The sequence below is a fragment of the Choloepus didactylus genome, chromosome 19 (assembly GCF_015220235.1).
Source record: "Choloepus didactylus isolate mChoDid1 chromosome 19, mChoDid1.pri, whole genome shotgun sequence".
Lineage (NCBI taxonomy): Eukaryota > Metazoa > Chordata > Mammalia > Pilosa > Megalonychidae > Choloepus > Choloepus didactylus.
Window position 1 is genome coordinate 28504653 of NC_051325.1, and position 23146 is coordinate 28527798.

General features: G+C 40.1%; 1 protein-coding gene and 2 pseudogenes across 1 annotated transcript in view; 2 read left to right on the forward strand and 1 right to left on the reverse strand.

The window, feature by feature from the left end:
* Nucleotides 1-23146, reverse strand: part of LOC119515247 (translation initiation factor IF-2-like) — a 203039-nt gene that overhangs the window by 175153 nt on the left and 4740 nt on the right. The window lies entirely within an intron of this gene.
* LOC119515147 lies at nucleotides 7804-8689 on the forward strand (annotated as a pseudogene).
* LOC119515146 lies at nucleotides 11876-13544 on the forward strand (annotated as a pseudogene).

A 23146-nucleotide genomic window follows, 5' to 3' on the forward strand; every position in this document is an offset into this window, starting at 1 on the left:
GAATTTTTTTCAAAACTCCAATGAATGTCAAAAGAAAGTTCCTTACTCTGATTCTCCAAAACAAATATTAATGTGACCAGTCTAAACAAATGCATTCCAGAAGTGATGCTTGCCATTTGAAATTGTCTTCCAGAAAAGTTCTGGCCTGAAGCATATTTTTTCAATCCTCCTTTTTACATGTACCTCAAGCATGTTTGTTTTTCTCTTCTTAAATTCTCATATTATAGGATCATGCTGTGCATTCAGTTCCTTTCTCACTCCCTCCCCCTGCAGGAGGGTATCTAGTGTGCCATTTGAAAGCATGATCTTAAGAATCAATCTCTCACATCTGGATTCCTAGCTGGGGGACCTGAATTAGTTGTTTAAAGTCTCAGTTTCTTCATCTGTAGAATGGAGATAACAGAATTTTTTCATAGAGATGCTATGAGGATTCATTAAAAATAATGCCACCCAGAGAAGAAAAACATATATGCAGGGCTCCCCTGGGGAGCCGGGGGGAAATGTGGAAGTGTTGGACTTCCTCACCTAGACTGTTGCTGATGTTCTCACAGACATTGAGGACTGACAGTTTGGTGTGCCAAGCCCTCTATCTTGGGGCTTGCCCTTATGAAGCTCATTACCCCAGAGAAGAAGCTAAACCTGCTTATAATTGTGGCTAAGAGTCTCCCCCTAAGTAACTCTTTGTTGTTCAGATGTGGCCCTCTCTCTCTAGCTAAGCCAACTCAGCAGATGAACTCACTGCCCTTCCCTCTACGTGGGACATGACTCCCAGGGGTGTAAATCTCCCTGGCTACATGGAATATGACTCCTGGGGATGAATCTGGATCCAGCATCGTGGGATTGAGAATATCTTCTTGACCAAAAGGTGGATGCAAAATGAAACCAAATCAAGCTTCAGCGGCTGAGAGATTCCAAATGGACTTGAGAGGTCACTCTGGTGGACATTCTTGCGCACTATATAGATAACCCTTCTTAGGTTTCAGTGTATTGGAATAGCTAGAAGTAAATAACTGAAACTATCAAACTGCAACCCAGTAGCCTTGACTCTCGAAGACGATTGTATAACAATGTAGCTTACAATGGGTGACAGTGTGATTGTGAAAACCCTGTGGATCACACTCCCTTTATCCAGCACATGGATGGATGAGAAGAAGAATGGGGACAAAAACTAAATGAAAAACAGGGTCAGAGGAGGGGATGATTTGGATGTTCTTTTTACTTTTATTTGTTATTCTTATTCTTATTCTTATTCTTTCTGGTGTAAGGAAAATGTCCAAAAAATAGATTGGGGTGATGAATGCACAACTATCTGATGGTACTGTGAACAATTGATTGTACACCATGGAAGAATGTGTGATATGTGAATATATCTCAATAAAACTGAATTTTTAAAAAAATAATAATGCCACCAAATATATGAGATCTCTGTGTCATGCACTATGCCAGACTCTAGGAATGCAGTGCTGATGGGTGATGGCCTAAGCCAGAACAAGAGAGAGATGAGCCCTGTACCGGTTTGAATGTATTATGTCCCCCAGAAAAAGCCATATTCTTTGATCCATTCAGGGTGGGTCTGAATTAAATTACTGGAGCACTGTATAAGATCAGACAGAAGGAGCAAGCTGCTACAGCCAAGAGGGACACTTTGAAGAAAGCACAGGAGCTGCAGATGAGAGACAGTTTGAAGACGGCTGTTGAAAGCAGACTCTTGCTCTGGAGAAGCTAAGAGAGGACAAATACCCCAAGTGCAACTAAGAGTGACATTTTGGAGGAACTGCAGCCTAGAGAGGAACGTCCTGGGAGAAAGCCATTTTGAAACCAGAACTTTGGAGCAGACGCCATCCACGTGCCTTCCTAGCTAACAGAGGTTTTCCAGACACCATTGGCCATCCTCCAGTGAAGGTACCTGATTGCTGATGTGTCACCTTGGACGCTTTATGGCCTTAAGACTGTAACTGTGTAACTAAATAAACCCCCTTTTATAAAAGCCAATCCATTTCTGGTTTTTGCATTCCAGCAGCATTAGCAAACTAGAACAAGCCCTAAGACATCACATGAAAAAAATATACAAAGACAGCTTATCTCCACAAAAGGAAAAGCAAGTAAAAAGAGGAAGAAGCCAACATGAATTTTCCAAACGTGTGTAAAGAAGAGGGAGCAAGAGAGTCATATTTCCTCTCCCTTGATGCTTTCTCTAGGGGAGGCAGTAAGCTGGCGAGGCCAATTGTGGCTGCGTCATATCAGCAGCCACAGAACTGGTTCTCAACCCAACTCCTCTCAGGAAGTTGGTGAAGAGTCCCCCAAAAGTGGAAAATTTTGAAGAGGCCACAGCTCTTCCCAAACCACAGGATGGAGACATCCCATGTTCTCACCTGGCACCAAAGAGTCTGCTGTTTGCCTAAATGACATCAACTGGGGCATCTTACAGCCCCTTTCCAGCCTTGAGGTGGCTTAAGTGGGAAAATGGCACAAATTCAGAGAATGAAGGAAGCGGGGGTGATTAGGGCAACTGGGATCCTAAAAGACGATTGCTTTTGGAATGGTGGTCCAAGCAGAGTTGTGTGAAACTCTGCAAATGCTCCAAGGGTCAGCCTCACCATGAGGGGCTTATAGAAGAGGAGAAAATTCCAGTGGTTTCTTGCAAATTTCTGACCTATTCCACTTTGTTTTTAAAACTGCCAACTTGAACTTTTAAAATTAAAACATACCCAAATGAAAGAGAACTTTATTCAACTGCTGGGGAAAAGAGGGGTGCTTATTTTGAGCAGAATATCTTTCCAGGTCTCTTTCTATTTCTAATTTCTCTGCTTTAGGACCAGGGACGGTAGCCATCCCTTGGAACATATTTGAGAGAATTCCCTGGCAGCCTGCACTCGGGAGCTGACGTTGGAGGCCAACCCATCCTCTGCAGCTGCTCTCCAAGGCCCACAGGCATGGAGGGAGGAAAGGTCAGGCAAAGAGAGGTGGCCTGTGGCACTGGCTGATGTTGGCATCACTCCACGTCCAGGGAATGCCCAGCAGGAGCAAATTCCATGAGCCCAGAGCCCAGATCCCAGAACGAGTGTATTTTCCTCAAGACTCCTGTCAACTCCCCTTTAAACTGACAAAATGTATCTTTCTGATGGCCATAAGCCAACCAACACTGAGGCAGGATGGGGCAGAGGGGGTGGGCAGCATGGGAGAAACCAGGTCCCAGGCTACTGTCTCCATAAATGTGGGGCTGATTATGTGACATGGGGGCATTAGAGAAACCTTAGGTGGACACCCGAGATATCAGATGCCACAGAAACCTGAAGCCTCCTTCTTGCCATACAGACCCTCTGGGTTCAGAAGTGCAGTATGGCCACCTTAATGCTGACCTAAAGACTTGGTGACACTAACAGCAACACTTCTAATCTGTCACATTTGTTTTCTTACAACAGGATGGGACAGTTATTCCTGTCTAACAGATAAGGAAAGTGATGTCCCCTGAGGCAGTGAGAACTCCCTAAAGTCAGACCCAAGTCTGGAATACAACCGAAAGAGTTGCAAGAAGCAGACGGTCTCTGAGTGTACATAGAGAAGCTCCAAAGCCAGAAGGGGAGACATCAGAAGACACTAGAAATATTTGAAACCTCTGGTACTTACAGCTACAACAGACATTATGCACAGCCCACCTCCTAGCCAGAGTAACATAAAACCTCCCACTAAAGGAACATACCTCAGTTTCTACTACCTTATACACCATGTTCTGACTCAATGAAAAAATTACAAAGCATGCCTAAAGGTAAGAAAAACAATCTAAAAGGACAAAACAATCATCAGAACCAGACTCAGATATAACACAGATGTTGGAAACATCAGTCAGAGAATTCAAAATAACTATCATTAAAATGTTAAGGGCACTAATGGAAAAAGTAGACAACATACAAGATGGGTAATATAAGCAAAGAGATGGGAACTCTAAGAAAGAATAAAAAGAAAATACTTAAAATCAAAAGTAAGTAAAAGAAATGAAGAATGCTTTTGATGGTATCATCAGCAGATTTGACTCAGCCAAGGAAGGAATCCGTGAACTTGATTCCAGGTGCTTTACATATGTCAATTTGTTTAATCTTCACGGCATTCCTATGAAGTATCATAATTCCCATTTTACAGATGAGAAAACTGAGGTGACGAGGAAGAAGTAACTTGATCAGGAACTTCACCTAATAAGAGACAGAGGCAAGATGCAAATCCAAATCTGTCTGTCCTGGAGTTTTTGTCCTTTCTATAATGCCTAACTGATTTTGTTACTGTTTTCAAAGTCCTACTACTGGTAAGATATAGGAGGCACATAGAAGAAACCTACCCCTAAAAATGTTCTGTTCCAGAAAAAAAAGACGTTAGGTGTTAACTAGGGAAATCCAAATAAAGTATAAATTTTAGTTAATAATAAATGTATCAATACCAATTCATTACTTGTGGCAGATGTACCACAGTAAAGTAAAAAAATAATTGGAGAAACTGGGTATGAGGTAAACAAGAATACTGTGTACCATCTTTGCAACTTTCCTATAATCTGAAACTATTCTGTAATTAAAAGTTTCTGAAACTATTCTATAATTAAAAGTTTATTTTAAATAAATGTACCATTCCAGGCCAAGTTGGTAATAACAGAATTTCTACAGGGAGAGCTTCATTTCTTTGGCTTAACACATCAACTAATTTGATTAAATTAAAGCTTTAATGAATTAAATGAGTTAAATTAAAGTGAAATTTTCTATACATAGTCTTGTCAGTCATTTATACTCTTTATCCACATTTTTGTGATTTCAGTTCTTGCCATGGGACTGTTCATGGAAATTAAGAAAAAAAAAAAAATAGGAGGAAAGAGGAAGAGAATTGGTATGGTAGTTTTAAAATACGTCCACTAATTATCTGATACGCCTCCCTAGAAGAGGTGGAGCCTGGTCCCCTCCATGCCCCTTGAGTGGGGGCTTCACTTCTAATGAATAGAATGTGACAGATGTGAGGGTGTGAATTCAGAGACTAAACCATAAAAGGCATGTGGCTTCCACCTTCCTCCCTCTGTTGGATCTCTCACTCTCAAGGAAGCCAGAGACCCACCACGTGGTGAGGACACTCAAGCAGTCCTGTGAAGAGGTCCATATGACCTTGACCTTGAGGCTTCCTGCCATAACCAGCAAGGAGTGGAGTCCTCTGCCTACAGCCACGTGAGTGAGCCATCTCAAAAGCAGATTCTCCAATCGGTCGAGCCACCAGACGACTGCAGCCCTGACCTCCTGACCACAACCTCATCAGATCCCAAGTCAGAACCAGCCAGCTAAGCCATTCCCACCACCCACACAAGCTGAAAGATAATAGATGTTTATTTGTTGTCCAAGCTACTTGATTTGGGGTACTTTGTCATGCAGCTTTAGGCAACTCCTTAATTCACTATCACCTCTGACTGAACTGTCCTTGTCTGTTCCTTAGTTTAGATACAAGGGCTCTTAACTTTCTTTTGCTGTGGATGCCACAGTATACTAGTTTTCTCCTGCTGCTGTAACAAATTATGACAAATTTAGATGCTTAAAATTCATTGCCTTACAGTTCTGGAAATCAGAAGTCTGAAATGGGTCCCTTGGAACTAAAATCAAGGTGTTGGCAGGCCTGGTTATCTCTGGAGCCTCCAGGAGGGAATCCATTTTTGTGCCTTGTCCAGCTTGTAGAGGCTGCCCACCTTCCTTGGCTCTTCCGTGTTTAAGCCAGCAACTGTATCACTTTGACCTCTGCTTCCATAGTCTCTCCTCCTAACTCTGAATCTTCTGCCTTCCTCTTTCATTTATAAGGCCCCTTGTGATTACATTGGGCCCACATGAATTATCCAAGAAAATCTCCCATCTCTCAGTCAGTTGATTACCAACATTGACTCAATCTGCAACATTACTACCCCCTTGCCATGCAACGTAATGTACTCACAGGTTCTGGAAATTAGGACATTATTCTGCCTACTATAGTCAGTATGGGGAAGCCTATGAACCCCTTCTCAGGATAATGCTTTTAAATACATAAAATAACAAGCATATGATTACAAAGGAAACTAGTTCCACTGAATACAAATATTAAAATAGTTTTAAAATTTGTGATATAGTAATATATGTGCTTAACACATTAAATTACAAGATCTAACAACAAATCTAATGATCTTAATTTCAAAGTAGAAACAAATGTAAATGATATTTCAAAATTATCTGCATTAATGTGAAAGGAAAAATCTGTAATTTCTATTGGTGGTATAGTCTCAGTCACTACTGCTACTGTGGTGTGTGGCTATATTCAAATCAAAGGAAATGCCAATTTTCGATTAGAGGTTAGTGATTTTTCCCCTTTCAAATTCATGGGCTCCATGGTTTTAAGAAACCCTAGTGTAATCAAAGCATTTACTTAATTTTTAAAAAAATAAATAATACTTCAGTGAATTAAAGTAGGACACTTTCCTCTTCAACTCCCTAGAAACTTCCGTTTCCAATTCAATTCAAATTTTATACAGCACCCGCTGCATACGGAGACCTTCGTATGCCCACTTCCGGGAAGGAAAACAACAAAAATAATAGAAGGTCAGTGACAACATGGAAATAAATCAAGGATTCCAAGAATTTATAGAGGAAAATCTGCCCTCTAATTTTAAAAAGGACACAGTTTTGTTCTAAATCTAATGGAATGACAACAAGGTGGAGGAGGGGAGAGGGCATGTAGGGATTTTGCGCATGACAACAGTGACATCTAGTGGTCGCTGTGCTGTAAAGCACCCCAAGTGCCTACTAAGAAACACGGCAGACGGAAGCAAGCTCAGAAAGCCTCATTCCTTAAAGGTGTATTAAGCACCTATCATGGATAAATATCACTCTAGGCCCAGGCCAATAGCCCACTCGGATTGCTTCCCTCCCCTGGCCCCGTCCCGCACCGTGAGTGCCCCTGAGAGCGCGCATCGCAGTGAGAGCCTCAGACTAGTCCCAGATACAACCGCCCACAAGAAACTGATGGAGGCGGGAGGGTTGAGAAAGATCAACGCAGAAGGAGAAGAAAATGATTCTGACTACCTTCTCTTTCAAAGATAGTCAGGCAGATACGAGATGTCCAGGCCTGGGCAAGGAATATTTGTCGGTGGGGACAGAGGAAAACGTGTGCACAATCGGTTTTAATATTGGAGATCTAGAGCTAAGGTCACTCAGATCGCCACAAGCGACTTCCGGGTTCTTCCTCTCCCCCTTAGGCCATTCCTTTTTCCTTCCCCCAACAAACCCAAAATGCCTAGAGGTCGTGCGAGCGCCCTGAGAGAAAGGAGGAAGTGGTGGGAGGAAGTTGAGGTCTCTTGGCCACCCCTCGGACCTAGGTGTGCACCTACCTGTGGCGGGATCCACTCCAAGGATGAAGCCCGGTGGGGAGCGGTCCATGCAGGCCCTGGGAACATGGTTGGGGCAGGGATTCCCGCGAGTACCTGAGCTGAGGTCTAGAATGGAAGGGGCGGGCTCCGTGGAGGCCTCGCCAGTGGGAACAACAAGGCTAGCGGAAGGCTTGGGAGGAAGAGGGGCCCCAAGCCGGCTACGGGGTGGGACGGGGGTCACAACGCCTCAGTTACCACAAGTGTCTCCAGAAGAGAGAACCTAACAGACATTAACAATGGATGAAATTGGGACCAATTTCAAATCAGATTTAAAGTATTTTTTTCAAGATAAAAAGGCAAAATGACTCAAGCATCAATTAGATAAATAAAATGTGAGAGACAAGCCCAGAGGTTAGGTTAAAAAAAAAACTTGAAGAAGAAAGTTCTTAAGCAACATGGTGGATTCAGAACCCCATGAAAAGAGGCCACCGATCCTACCATCTTCAAAACAAGATATATCACCTCATATTATAAATGTTTGTGAAATGAAGCATTATTTTGTGTAGCTGCTGCGCAGCTTTCAACAATATAGCAATCACTTTTCCTATTCAGAAGGTAACGACTATATGGAATCAAAACCCAGGATGCAATACTTCAGTTGAGGAGGGATGGATTCCAAAACTTGAATTGGTTATCCTTCCCCCCATTAAAGCAAAAGACTACACTGGCCCTTATGTTTGGTCTGTATCAGGATTTTACTTGCCTTCTTCGTAAGCATGTCAGCACCCCCCAGAGTTTGTACCTCATAGCATGGCGGTACTTGCAGGAACAACAGAAGCAATTTTCACTCCATTTGAAAGATTTCAAGCATTGCTTCAAGACTACAAGCATCATGACAAATTTACGACCACGTATCAGGCTTTTGGGGCACTGAAATCCCATGGAATTGGACAGTATTATTGAGGCTTGGTGCCCATTCTTTTCCATAATGAATTCAGCAATAACTTTTTTTTCTTTTTTGTCTTTGAAGTCCCATTAAGGAGTATTTGCCTACTGCTAGGACTCACAGTGCTCATTTAGCAAATGATTTTATCTGTAGAGAAATATTTGGGTGCTGTGTTGGGATTGTTTTTTCCACATCATGTTTTAAAAACTCAAATGCAGTCTCAGATTGGTAGGGAATGGCAATCTTTCCCCCAAGGTTTTCCAAAAAATATCTGGTTAAAACAGGACAAGAAACTGGCAAACCTTTTCAGAGGTGCCCATCTGAATTACCATCACCCCCTCATATCTTGAGGTATAATCAATGCAACTTATGAATTCATGTTAAAGGTTGTATGAAAGAAATCATTAGTTGAGTGCTACTTATCAACCAAATAGACCTAAAAAGAATGCAGTTTGGCCTGGTTCCTAATTGGCCACATACAAGTTGGTATCAAAAGTCCAGGGTACAGTGAACTATGGACAAAGCTGTTTTCTTTAAGTACAAGCAACAACAGAACAAAGGTTTCAATAAGAAAATTAAAGTTTTCTTTCTTTAACAAAAAAAAAAATCATCACCCAAGAGCTTTAGGCTAATGGTCTCATTAATAGCTGCCTATATGATTCTTTTTCCCCAAACACTCTAATTTTCTGTATTGAAACAGAACTTTAAACCCTTCTAAAATATCCTTATATTGATTTCTTTTACTTTATTGCCAAAAGATGGAGGACTTAAATTTTGTCATTAGCATTTGATTCTATTAAGAAGTTTCGTATTAATTGCATATAGATCAAACTCTTGTTAGCTCTGTTTCTTTTGTGGTTTTGTTGTTGTTGTTGTTGTTTTTCTTTCCTAGAGTAGTATCCTGTTCCCTTGTATTGTTCCTTAAAACAAAAACACTTCCGTAAAATTTTATTTTGGAGGTCTATGAATAAGAGCCAAGATTTTTTTTCTGGTCTCTAAATGTGACAGGGGAAGGGGATGTCAGATAACTTCTACCCCATAGTGTTAGCTGTCTTTTTATGTTACTCTTAGAAATAGAGGCTTTTAGGATTTTGACCTTTTGGGAACCCAAGTTTACAACTATATCATTAAAATAATGAGTTTGGGAGCATAAGATTTATTTTAAGAGTTATTTTTAAATGTAGGAGTTGGTAATCGCTAGATGGCATACTTATTGTCAAAGGAATCAGAGTTTAAAGTATTTTTTCAAGATAAAGAGGCAAAATGACTCAAGCATCAATTAGATAAGTAAAATGCGAGAGGCATCCTGGAGACATGGTTTATCACTTTCAAAAAAAAAAAACCCACCTCTATAAATACTATATAGTTGAGATTATTTTCCAGCCTCTGACATGGCATAGAGAAATTAAATTTCTTATTACCAATTTTTCTTCATTCTAAGTAACTGCCTGTGAATATGTGCATATACTCACCAAAATAAAATCAGGGCTTCAATTGATAGTTTACTCAAAGTTTAAAACTTCCAACTGTCAAGGACTGGAAAACATTGTCAAGCACTTGTCTGGCAGTAACGAAGCTAAATAGCTTTACAGCAGCTCTGTTTGACAGTGCCATGCTGGAAACGGCAGTTTATGTTCATAACCGAGATTCAGATTTAGAGATTTCTGAAAAAAAAAAAAAAAAATGTGATACCTAATAAATGTCAGTAGCATCCTTTGGCCTATTAGAGTCAGGATTTGAAAGGGTTGAGGTTGAGAAATGAATGGGGAAGGCACTGTGGTGCCTGGCTCCCCCAATAAAGCCTGGGTGTGTCTGAGCACGTGCAGGCCTGTCTGGGTGGCCCAGTGCATGGCAGTGAGTTAGCCCAGAGTGATGCCTGGCCTTGGGAATGAACTCCCACTGGGCCCTGGGTCTATGGGCTTCCTTTTTTTTTTTTTTTTTTTAATTGTTGGCCATCACTTTTTTCAACTACATTTTTTATTACATTTAATTAAATTTTCGTATTTTAGCCATTTTTTATGTGTACAGTTCGGCAGTATTATATTCACAATGTTGTGCTGCCATCACCACCATCCATTACCAAAAATTTTTCCTCACCCTACAGTGTTCCTTTTTTCTTTATACTCCATGCAGGTTATAGAAATCTAAGTTTAAAGTATTTTTGTGAAACACAAGAGAATTCAAAGAAGAATGTTTTGGTTTCTGCTGTCTCAAATATATAGCATTTAAAAACAATTAGTAAATATTTGTATTGTTTTTAACTCCTATAATTTTTTTTTTAATTTCCTTGTCACTTTTTACATCTTTGAAGATCCTAACTGCAAATACGTTACCAGGAATGGTTTTGCATTATCCTGTGGAGTCCTTAAATTTGACAAAAGACTGAACAGAATTATAGTAGCCAAATGCTTTGTCTGAACTTTAAAATAATATATAATGTGTTATTAATAGGTAAGAGATTCTAGCAATTGCTTTTACCGTCAGTATAAACTAGTGTAATAATTTTGAAAAGGCAAACTTGATTGAATAACTGTCAACGGAAAAGCTTTAAAAGTGACCTTTCTGCTACATTTGTGGCACAGACAGCTCATGAGGGCAGGATACTTTCACTTTTGCTTTCTATACATCATGCCTGATGCTACCAGAAATATGTATGGAATCTGTATTTAACACAATTAGAGGTGGTATGCGCACTCAGGACTGTACCAGAGACTAAACACAACCTTTCTATGGTGACAAATTTGTGTGTCTTACTTGTTTCATTTATGGGTGGGACAAAGTTGGTATTTTTTGTCTCAATAGTCAATATTCATCTTAACTTACGGTTGGTTATGTAATCACATGCTATATATTGTGCACTGTGCAATAGAACAAAATTGTATGTTTATATTCATCTTTGGAGACCTGAAGTGCTCAATCTCAGTTACTATGGGTAATACTCAGTATAAGACAGTGCAAACATGTAAGGGAATAGTGGGTGGTAGAGAGGAAATGTGAAATGGAATCTAGAGGGCGTCACATTAAGCCAATCATGCTGAATTAACACTGCTTCAGTGTAGATGAAGTGCTGTAGTTTAAGGGTATACAATCATAAGTGAAGGCTGGACAGGAGATTCCATTTGAAGAAAGGGTAAACACTCACACTTGGTTTGTTTTTTAAATTAATAAAATATTTCTGGATGGTTTTTGTGTGCAAATAAATACATATCAGGACTAGAAAAGGCATTTTCCCTAATTTTGAGCATTTATAGTTTTTAATGCTGTCCTTTTCCTTATTATTAAATATTTGCTTGCTTAAATGGCTCTCAAATTGTCTGGGAGTCTCTGCATGTTTTCTTTTTAAAGGTTCTTTTATTCTGTGAATAACTGATTGTACACTGTAGATGATTGTGTGGTATGTGAATATATATCAATAAAATTGAACAAAAAAATGCTCAAGGAGAGGAAAAAAAATTTCCTTTATTAAAAATCTTTAGCGCACGTGCTCCCTCGGTGCAGCTAGTCTGCGTGCGTGAGGGGGAAGTGGCATACCCCAGACTCAGGCCTTCTCTACCAACTGTCCCAGCGCGACGCCTGCAGTCATGACCCGGTTTGGTACCCAGTTGGTGGGAGCCACGGCAGCTCTGACGCCGCCATGGAAAACCCACAGCAATGAAAACCTCGACAAAATCGTTATGTCTTTGGATGGTATAAACAAATTGAATCGAAAGGAAGAAAAAAAGCAGAATTTTCCAAGACTAAATAGATGACTCCAACAAAGTTGTACCCGGAAATTCAGGATGAGAATATGATGGGGAATCCAACAGAATTCTGGTTTTGATAAGATAGGCTGCCTCCCAAATGCCTCTTTGTTGCTCAGATGTGGCCCTTTCTCTCTAGCTAAGCCAACTTGGCAGAAGAAATCACTGCCCTCCCCTCTACAGGGGATCTGAAACCCAGGGGAGTAAATCCCCCTGGCAATGTGGAATATGACTCCCGGGGAGGAATGTAGACCCGGTATTGTGGGATGGAGAACATCTTCTTGACCAAAAGGGGGATGTGAAAGTAAATGAAATAAGCTTCAGTGGCTGAGAGATTCCAAAAGGAGCCGAGCGGTCACTCTGGTGGGCACTCTTATGCACAATATAGACAACCCTTTTTAGGTTCTAATGAATGGGAATAGCTAGCAGTAAACTATCAAACTACAACCCAGAACCCTTGAATCTTGAAGACAATTGTGTAAAAATGTAGCTTATGAGGGGTGACAATGTGATTGGGAAAGCCATATGGACCACACTCCCCTTTGTCCAGTGTATGGATGGATGAGTAGAAAAACAGGGGCAAAAAAAAAAAGGCACCCAGAGTTCCTTTTTACTTAAATTGTTCTTTTTCACTTTAATTTTTATTCTTATTATTTTTGTGTGTGTGGTAATGAAAATGTTCAAAAATTAATTTTGGTGATGAAAGCACAACTATATAATGGTACTGTGAACACTTGAATGTACGCTTTGTATGACTGCGTGGTATGTGAATATATCTCAATAAAATTGAATTAAAAAAAAAGAATAGTCTGAGCCATAGAGGAAGAGTCATGCCTGGAAAGAGACGTCCTTACGGGATTATCACTGGACTTGCAGCTAAGACAGCAAATGGAATTCGATAAGAATTTAGTCCTATGAATAGACCACCTCTAAGTGACAAGAATTAGAGTGATGTTTTCCAGTGTTAAAAAGGAAGGCAAACCTTCTGAGACAAAATGAAGTACAGAGGAAACCAGTTGCTATTTTCAAGACACCTAACCAGTTAAATAGAAAAAATAACATTCCAGGCAATTTTACCGGAAGTGGAAATAAATTAAGCCATCAGAAAGACACGCATCAAGCAACTTTTCTTTTCAGAAGAGGCCTGAAGGTTCAGGCCCAGTTGAACCCAGAACAACTGCTAGATATGTAGTAGCAAAGAGAACGCATCAATGGCAGACTTCCACCACAAATGGAGGAATTTAACTGTATCCATTGACAATCCTGGAGCAGTGCAGTGCCCAGTAACTCAGAAACCACAATTAACTCGTACTGCTGTACCCTCATTCTTGGCAAAGCGAGAGTTATCTGATATAAAGAAAGTTCCTAAAGGTGTACCCCTACAATTTGGCATAAATAGTGCTGGAAAACAGACGGGGATGATTTTGAATGAGCGATTTGGGATCCTGAAGGAACAAAGAGCCACTCTCACATTCAACAAAGGAGAAGCCGCTTTGTAACCGTGGGATAGATCTCATGTCAAAGGGACTTTTGAGTGACGACTCTATTGAAAAGTTGACTTGCTTGAAGAGTTTGTCATAGAAATTAAAGAAACTTTATTGAAAAATATTCACAAGGCTAAATAACTCTTTATTTTTATTTTTGAAGCTTTTTTAAACATGTATAAAATAATGCCCTGAAAGAATAACAGGGTATATATACCTATCTGTTCTTTAAGTTTTCTTGGTTGGCTCAGCAGAACAATCTTCCATTTGACTTCTTTAGTTCCTCATGCAGCAGAAGACAGACAAAGACAGAAATCAATTATTTTTATGATATTGGTATTTAGTATTTCGTCTCCTTTGCCTATTTTTTTGACTTTACCATGGTAAATCTTGGTCTTCAGAAATATGAGTAGGTCTCTTTGTTGCTGTTACTTATACTTTAATAGTGTTGATGTAATAAGTGCAATTGCCTTTTCTTCAGTATAAATGTTTAAAAAAAAATTCATTAGAATTCCAGTTTGGGGTTAATCCCCCAGATTGGTAAATCTTTAGTGACAAACTTTTAACAAGAAATGTGGCTCTAGGCATTAGTCTCAGTTTAAGATGTTGGTGTTCAAAGACTATAAATGCATGGAGACAAAGTTATCTGCTAGGTAGGGCCTTGTAGGAGAAGGTCCAATGTAAAAAACTCAGTTTGTGGTTAGTGAATGAATAAAGCATGAGAGGAAGTAGCTGGTTGAAGAACAGATAACTGAGTAAAAAACTTCAAAACCCAGGTCATAGGTATTCTGTTTGGATATAGTGTAGTGTTGGGTCTAGTGTTCACAAAGAATTTTTCAAATGATTTAAAAGAACTATAATTATTAAAATGGATTGAGTCCCTTAGATATTTTTGGTAATAAAATTAATAACCATAAAGTCCTAGACTCTCTTCTTATTCAAAAAATTGATTTGTAAGCTTTTAAGTTTGCTAAATTAAGCAGTATACAACTCCAAAAACAAAGAAAAAATTGCAAAAGTGATAAGAGACTTGCATTAGAACCTTGCTTTATACCTCTCACCTTGATTTAATTTATGGTATAAAGTTCAGACATTTGTGGGATGAAAAGAATTTGGTTTTTCCCCCTTCTGGGGTGGTGCAAGGAGTTTTCTGTTATGCCAAGAACTAAGAGTCCTCAGATAATTGTATACTATGGGTTACATTAGTAGTTACAGTATTCTAAAAGTTACATTACTACTTATAGTGTACTGAAAGTTACATTACTACTTATAGTATACTGTAAGTTACATCATGGTATAATGTCAAAATGCAGCAAAATATTCTAGCTGCAAGTTACAATTTTGGGCATTACAAAGCTTGACCTTTTGGTTTTCTGTAATGTTAAAACCTCTAAATAGGTGTTATTTCCTCTAGAGTATAATATTAGTGTTTACTTATCCTATTTAAAAAAAATTTCTTTAAAAAAATCTTTAGGCACACAAAGCTATTTTTGTTTGATATTTTGAATTTTATGACTATGAGTTTAATGTACATTCTTTCATTAGCTAGATTGTAATCCCCTTGACATTAGGAATTATGATTAATACTTTTTTTCAACTTTTTTAATTAGAAAAGTTGTAGGTTGAGACTCGGGCAAGATGGCGGCATAGAGAGGAGTGGAAGCTAAGTAGTCCCCCTGGAACAACTACAAAAAAACAGAAACAACTAGTAAATAATCCAGAATAACTGCGGGGAGACAAACGAGACCATCCACTCATCACACACCAACCTGAATTGGGAGGAATGCCCAAGAACACAGCATAAAATCTGTAAGTAAAACCTGCAGAACCAGGTCGGGAGACCCCCTCCCCCATAGCCCAAGCTGCGGAGCCGCGTGGTGCCACAGAGAAGCTCTCTCCCAGCAAGCGAATACGGCTCAGCTGAGCTCCAACTGGGGTTTTAAGTAGCGAGTGTGAACTGCTCACTACAGGTACACAGCCCCAAAAAACAGACAGAGGCTTTGGGTGACGACTGACCTGGGAGAGCCGGAGGGTCGCCTTGACTGGGTCTGAAGGGGACTATCTGTTTCTTTTTCAGCTCAGTGGAGAAAGCCCCAGTCATTTTAAGTTTCCAGGGCTGTGACTCGGGGAAGGGTGGAGACAGCACAAGCAGAGAGAGAGAGACCATTGAAATGCTAATGACCTCCACCTGGGGGTTCTGTCTTCTCTAGGAGGAAAGGGGTAGGGCCCGTTCCATTCAGAACCAGACCCCAGAGCCTGGGGGAACACGGCCATACCTCCTCACACCAGTCAAGAATTATAGGCTAACAGGCGTCACCTGCTGGGCAGAAAAGCACAGTGACCCGAGGCATCAAAGGGTGAAGCAATTTTCTAAGACACACCCGCAGGGAAACCAGATACTGAATATTTCTTCGCTCTGGGACCTGAGCCTGTTCTGGTCTGGGAAAACCTGATTTGGATAACCATGGAAACCATGCCTAGACAACAGAAAATTACAACCTACACTAAGAAAAACAAAGTTATGGCCCAGTCAAAGGAACAAATGTACACTTCAACTGAGATACAGGAATTTAAACAACTAATGCTAAATCAATTCAAAAAGTTTAGAGAAGATATCGCAAAAGAGATAGAGGCTGTAAAGGAAGCACTGGACATGTATACGACAGAAATCAAAAGTTCAAAAAACCTACTAGTAGAATCTATGGAAATGAAAGGCACAACACAAGAGATGAAAGACACAATGGAAACATACAACAGCAGATCTCAAGAGGCAGAAGAAAACACCCAGGAACTGGAGAACGAAACACCTGAAAGCCTACATGCAAAGGAGCAGATGGAGAAAAGAATGAAAAAATATGAGCAACGTCTCCAGGAACTCAAGGATGAAACAAAGTACAATAATGTACGTATCATTGGTGTCCCAGAAGGAGAAGAGAAGGGAAAGGGGGCAGAAGCAATAATAGAGGAAATAATCAATGAAAATTTCCCATCTCTTATGAAAGACATAAAATTACAGATCCAAGAAGCACAGCGTACTCCAAACAGAAGAGATCTGAATAGGCCTACGCCAAGACACTTAATAATCAGATTATCAAATGTCAAAGACAAAGAGAGAATCCTGAAAGCAGCAAGAGAAAAGCAATCCATTACATACAAAGGAAGCTTCATAAGACTATGTGCGGATCTCTCAGCAGAAACCATGGAGGCAAGAAGGAAGTGGTGTGATGTATTTAAGATACTGAAAGAGAAAAACCGCCAACCAAGAATCCTGTATCCAGCAAAGCTGTCCTTCAAATATGAGGGAGAGCTCAAAATATTTTCTGACAAACAGACAATGAGAGACTTTGTGAACAAGACACCTGCCCTGCAGGAAATACTAAAGGGAGCACTAAAGGGTGATAGAAGACAGGAGTGCGTGGTTTGGAACACAATTTTGGGAGATGGTAGCACAACAATGTAAGTACACTGAACAAAGGTAACTATGAATACGGTTGGGAGAGAAAGATGGGGAGCATGTGAGACACCACAAGAAAGGAGGAAAGATAATGACTGGGACTGTGTAACTTGGTGAAATCTAGAGTATTCAACAATTGTGATAAAATGTACAAATATGTTCTTTTATGAGGGAGAACAAGCAAATGTCAACCTTGCAAGGTGTTAAAAATGGGGAGGCATTGGGGGAGGGATGTAATCAGCATAAACTCTAGAGACTGTAACTAATAGAATCATTGTATTATGCTTCCTTTAATGTAACAAAGGTGATATACCAAGGTGAATGCAGATAAGAGGGGGGGGATAGGGGAGGCATGTTAGACACTTGACATTGGTGGTATTGTCTGATTCTTTATTCTACTTTGATTTAAGGTTATTTTTCCTTTTGCTGCTTCCTAGCTGTCATTTTTTGTTTGTTTGTTTCCTCTTTCTTTTGCCTCTCTACCTTCTTTGACTCTCCCTCCTGCCTTGTGGAAGAAATGTAGATGCTCTTGCTTAGTATGAACAGAATGTTCAATTAGGATGAACTTAAATGTTTGGAAATGAACAGGGGTGTTGGTAGCAAGATATGAGAATAACTAACAGCGCCGAATGGTGTGTGAATGAGGTGGAAAGGGGAAGCTCAGAGTCATATATGTCACCAGAAGGAAAGTTGGAGGCCAAAAGATGGAAATGTATAAAACTGAATCCTATGGTGGGCAATGTCCATGATCAACTGTACAAATACTAGAAATCACTTCATGAACCAGAACAAATGTATGACAGTACAATTAGAAGTTAATAATAGAGGGGCATATAGGGAAGAACTATATACCTATTACAAACTATATACTACAGTTAGTAGTATTTCAACAATTTTTCGTAAACAGTAACAAACGTACTATATCAATACTAGGAGTCAACAATTGAGGGGGGTTGGTTAGGGATAGGGGAGGTTTAGAGTTTGCTTTTCTTTTTTTCTTTTTTCATCTTTCACTTTATTTCTTGTCTGGAGTAATGAAAAGTTTCTAAAAATTGAACAAAAATTAAGTGTGGTGATGGATGCACAGCTGTATGAGGGTACCCAGGGGCAAGTGATTGTACACTTTGGATCTTTGGATAATTGTATGGTATCTGAACAATCTCAATAAAAATGAAAAAAAAAAAAAAGTTGTAGGTTTACAGAAAAATTTTGCATAAAATACAGAGTCCCCATATGCAGCCCTATGATTAACACCTTGCATTCATGTGGTACATTTGTTACAATTCATGAAAGAACATTTTTATAATTTTACTTTTAACTATAGTCCATTTACAATAGGGTTCACTGTTTGTCTTGTACAGTTCTATTTTTTTTAATTTCTATTCTAGTGACATATATACAGCCTAAAATTTTCCTTTTAACCACATTCAAATATATAATTCAGTGTTGTTAATTATGTTCATAATATTGTGCTGCCATCACCACCATCCACTACCAAAACTTTTCCATCACCCCAAATAGAAACTCTGTACCAAGCATCAATGTTCCATTCCTCAACCCCCACCCTGGCCCCTGGTAATCTGTTGTATTCTAGTTTCTGGCTCTATAAATGTTGCATGGCAGGTAGTTGGTTCTCATTTGTGGAAAGTTAGATGGATGAATAGGAAGCAGAGTGGATGGATGGAGAAGTGGATATATGAGTTAATGGTAGATTGTGGGGTTGTAGGCAGAAGGGTGGACAGGGCAGTCAGGGGGTAGATGGGTGGGTGGGTGAGTGGATGGGTGGTGGGGTTGGTATATGTGCAGTTGGATGGATGAATGGGTGATTTGAAAGGTGGGAAGACTCAATACTAGCAACCTGGATCCTTGTGATAGTATTTGGTTTGGCTTCTGTTATCCCTTTCCACTCTGACAAGTTGGTCTTGCAACAAAAAAGCAAGAGTTACTTTTCAAAAAGAATGAAAACAATTATTACTTATGAATAATTCTAATTTATTCATCAAGTCTAATGACAAAATGTTAGTTTGTTCCAACCAATGTGGAAAACTCAAAAACACCCCCCAAAATTGGAGTACTGATGGAGTTCTCTCTTCTTTGATACCTATCATCTCCTTATGAAGTTTCAATGGTGCTGTGACATGGTTCATCCTTTTCATGGAGGAGTCACTGTTTTGTAAGCAGAATTGAGCCCATTCTGTCAGTGACTATAAGGGTAGAGTCTTCAATTCTACTATAACCAAAAGAACTAAAATAATCATACTTAAGCAAGATACATATCAATCTCTCATATAAAAGCCTGGGTCAGTAACCCAGGTCTGGCCTGGTGACTCCATAGTTACTGGTAACCTTCTATCTTGTTTCTCTGCTACCCTCAATATGCAGCTTCTACTTGTTCATTCAGGATGGCCAAGAAAACTCCTAGCCTGAGACCTCTTTAGATGGAAAGCCATAACTGTTCGCCACAGAAAGCTGTGGGCATGTAAGGGAACGAGGAGCGCCAAGGGAATGGTCTACTGCACCCCTCTCCCAGTATCCCTGGCTCTTTATTCGTGCAGCTTAGTTCATGAGGCAGGTGCAGGATGAGAAGGACCCAGGAGTCAGGGTGGAATGAGGGTGGGAAGCCTCATTATAGATCAGGCCAAGGTTAGGGAAGTTGAGGAGCCAGAAAATGCTTCCAAGGCAGAGAGGACCCACCTCTCCCTCTTGGCACTTCCAATAACAGGGAGCTGGGATAAAGGAGTAGCCCATGGGCCTGGAAGAGGCCTGCAACATTCCTGAATCACCATCTGGGGCATGAGGACCCAGCAGCAGACATGGGTAGGTGCCGTGGGCATTGGTTTTTCTCTCTACTCATGGGAACAGACCCTCTTACCTTTTAGAGAATCATACACACCCACCCTCTGAATATGGCCTTGGTAAGTGGGCACATGATGTAGTTGGGCCACTCAGATGTTTGCTTCCTGGAATTTGAGAGACATGACGCTTAAGACCATGCAGAGCCCATCCATCTGCAGAGAGGAACCTGGACAGACTCCCTAGATCCCTGATCTGCCTTGGTTGCCATGCTTCCAAAGTCTGCTCAAGAGATCCGCCTTCATTCTATGAACTCTACCCTCGTTTTCTTACCGAAAATTCCTTTTAAGTTTTTTTTATCCTTTCACGGCAGAGTTGCTTTCTATTGCCTAGAACCAAAGTATCCTCACATTTAGACCCAGTCCTTCAAGATAAAGGGGCCGAGAGTGGTGTCCAACCTCACCAATCATCTTTCCCATCCCCATCGCCCTTGAAGGCTGAGCTTGGAAGAGGAGGCCAAGGGGTCCTTTGTCAACTTAGAAGAAAACAAAAGGCCTTTTCCAGTTACCTTTGATTTAACGAGGGCACCTCTTTCCCTCTGTATTTTAGTTCAAGAAGTTTTGATGGTTTGTCTGTAGGTCTGTGTTGAATCCTTGCTCTAATCTTATCGTGGGATTATTGTGAGAATTAAATAGGGGGAAGGGGATTTGAAAGCAAAACATGAGCTACAGAGTGTTATGCAATAATGTAGGCTGCATCTGCAATTTGGAGGATCAGCAGTAAACTTCAGACTCAGAAGATCCCCTGAAGTTTATTAAATCAAAGCCTTACCCTGCTTTATTTTCCTTTGGAAACATTTTTATTATCTGAAATTAGATTTTACTTTGTCTTTATTTACTCATCTATTGTCAGTTTTCTCCACTAGAATAGAAGATCCAAAGAGGCAAAGACTTGGTCTCACCCACTGCTATATCTGCAGTGCCAGGAGGGAGGAAGGGAGGAGGCTCCAAATCAGCTGCAATGCTAGCACTGTGGGCAAATTCCTTAACCTGAGTCTTAACTTCCTCATCATTAAAGGAGGGATGATAAAACCTATTTTGTTGTGTTTGTTGTGTTACTGCAGGATTTAAAATGAACTAAGGCTAAACTATTCCAAGTGAAGTCTGCAGACCAGCAGCATTCCATCACCTGGGTGCTTGCTAAAATGCAGATTCTGATCCCAACCCCCACCCACTGAATCAGAATCTGCATTTTAACAAGATCTCTGGGTGATTCAAGCACAGATAATAATTTGAGAAGCCTTGAAGAGCGATACATGAAAGTGCTTTGTAAACTTTAAGGCAATAAAAGCATACATTACCATTATTATATTTGCAATTGTTTCCTGTATATCCCCTAGCTATTTCGTTTACGTGTTAAAGGCAGGAATCCAAAGGGCCTGGAATATTTAGCAGAGTCCACATATTTAATACAGGTCAGTGGCAAGTAGTTAGCAACATCTAATTATTCTTTGAGGAGCTCTAATACATTGCTGGAGAGAATATTCATCAGTACCAACTTTCCAGCAAGTAATTTGGCAGTCATTCTAAAACCTTTCAAATATGCATAATCTTTGACCAAGTAGCACAGCCCAATGTAGGGGAAAAAATAGAGACAACTCAAAACAGTAGATTTAATGGCTAAAATTAATTTATGTATATCCAAACATTAGAAAAATCTGAAATCATGTTAAGCATTATGGAAGTATTTGTATCTACAGAACACTGACCAAACAAGACTCACACAGTGTGATTTAAAAGTATTCATTTCCCCTTCTGCATGTTGAGACTGGGGGAGGGGTACTTATTATTCCCTCCTTAGATGAAAACCAGGGCAGCTTTCATGAGACATCTGTAGGCCTCTCAGATCATGAAAAGTGCTCCAGATACTGCTGGTCATTAAAAAAAAAAAAAAAAAAAAAAATTTAATATTTAAAAAAAACTCAGTTTGGCAATGTATAATCAGTTCAATGTAATAATTAAAATGTCAATATTCATGCAAAGTTAAAATTTCTCCTTCCAGCTGCACTTGCCACAGCCTTGTCACCTGCAGTACTAGTTCTTTAAGGATAGGTAGGAATTATTCATCAAGAAAGGATGGGGGAGGGCAGTCCAGATGGAAGGAACACCCTAAACAAAGGTGGGGAGGCAAGAAACAGCATGCCTCCTTTAGTGGATGCTGAGTAAACCATCCTGGCAGAGGCAAAGCACTCATAAATAGCAATAAAGTCTCAGGAGCTGCCAGAAATTCTTCCTACCAAAACTAGGTAGAATTGGAAATTTGCAAAAGAAGCACTGCCTGTTGTGTGTGGACAGTATTGTGAGCTGTTGAGAGCATTTGTTTGGGAGTTAAATAGACACAAATTCAAATCCCAAATTTGCCATTTAATAGTTGGGCAGTGTTGGAGAAGTTGCACAACCTCCTTAAGCTTCACGTTTCTCATCTGTAAAACGCTGTTCTCTGAGGTTGGGAGGATGAAATAAGATAATGCATGCAAAGAATTTAGCACCATGTCTGGGACGGAGAAAGTGCTCCCTAAAGGGGAGCTGCTCTCAAGGTTTCTTAGGAGCTCCAGGAAATTGCGAAGTTGACTTAGGGCCAACAATTGAAAGCAATCAGCCAACCACAGTTCCCACTAAGCAGTTGGGGCAGCCATCTTTGCTCCATTCCCTCTAAACAGGGATGTCAGGGAAGTGCCCACTGTGGCTTTGGGAGCCACAGGGCAAGACTCCAGCCCATGCTGGACTCAGAATAGGAGAGCCACATCCTTCCGGGAAAGTACTTAGAGAAGACACAGACTTTAGGGAGCAGTGGGGCCTGGAATCTGGAGGCCCTTTCAAAAAGCTCTGACTTAACTGAGATTCTTGGATCTTCATGAGATGCCAGAAGTTGGGGAAGTGAGATTCAATAATGGCAGATTACATATCTAGCCAGCCCAATACAGTGGGAGAAGGGGAAATGTGGAGGAAGGGCTGATTTAAAGAATTTGTGGAAAATTAGTCATTTTAAATTTTTGACAAATTAAAATTTGTAATTCACTAAAAGCAACAGTTCCATGCCTGACTTCTTTCTGCCCAGCAACTTGTTGCCCAGAGGCAACCACATCTAATTCTTTTAGCTCTTTCTGATGGATGTTAAATCCATCTCTCTATATATTTCTACTGCTAATTTTTAATTTACCAAATTTAGATATCAGCTATGGCCTTCCTGCTCTAATAGATGAAGATTTAGTTCTCTTACATAATTCCCACCTCCCAGCATAGGTATGTCTGTATTTATATTTATTTTAGTACTTTTGTTGGTTACCTTTGTTACTTCAAGTATTATACTAATATACCAACA